Source organism: Agrilus planipennis, unplaced genomic scaffold, assembly GCF_000699045.2.
Source record: "Agrilus planipennis isolate EAB-ADULT unplaced genomic scaffold, Apla_2.0 scaffold339, whole genome shotgun sequence".
NCBI classification, from domain to species: Eukaryota; Metazoa; Arthropoda; class Insecta; order Coleoptera; family Buprestidae; genus Agrilus; species Agrilus planipennis.
Genome location: NW_020439690.1, coordinates 208,573 through 209,190, shown reverse-complemented (window position 1 = coordinate 209,190; position 618 = coordinate 208,573). Strand labels below are relative to the sequence as shown.

General features: G+C 27.5%; 1 long non-coding RNA gene across 1 annotated transcript in view; it reads right to left on the bottom strand.

The window, feature by feature from the left end:
• Nucleotides 1-2: 2 nt before the first annotated feature.
• The window catches only part of LOC108742292, a 6,257-nt gene continuing 5,641 nt past the window's right edge, over nt 3-618 (bottom strand). Inside the window, exons 4-5 of the long non-coding RNA XR_003232105.1 lie at nt 245-335; nt 3-21 (exon numbers count right to left, since the gene is read on the bottom strand). This is a non-coding gene — a long non-coding RNA (uncharacterized LOC108742292). The remainder of the gene's footprint in view (nt 22-244; nt 336-618) is intronic.

Genomic DNA, 618 nt, shown 5'->3' with positions numbered 1-618 from the left:
ATGTTCCTCCAGTGGATGATTCTGTAAAAGGTTCTCAAATTAGTGAAAGGAAAAGAATTTACAAGGTGAAAGTAAATAAAAAGAAGTATTAATATACATAAAAAAGAAAGGAAAGCATTAAAACAAGTTACAGTAAAAATAAAGAAAGAAAAGTAATTAAAAAAAGAATTTAAATAGAGATCAAGTAAAAATTAAAAAAGGAAAAGAAAATAAATACTTAAAAAACAAGTTATTAAAAGCTTACCTCGATTGAAACACGTCCTGATGTCCTTAAAGTGGTCCAGGGGTTGGTGATGAACTTATGATGATGGTTCATGTTCCTCCAGTGGATGATTCTGCAAATGGTTCTCAAATTAGTAAAAGGAAAAGAATTTACAAGGTGAAAGTAAATAAAAACAAGTATTAATATACATAAAAAAGAAAGGAAAGCATTAAAACAAGTTACAGTAAAAATAAAGAAAGAAAAGTAATTAAAAAAAGCATTTAAATAGAGATCAAGTAAAAATTAAAAAAGGTAAAGAAAATAAATACTTAAAAAACTAGTAATTATTAAACTCACCTCGATTGAAACGCGTCCTGATGTCCTTGAAGTGGTCCGAGGGTTGGTGATGAACTTAT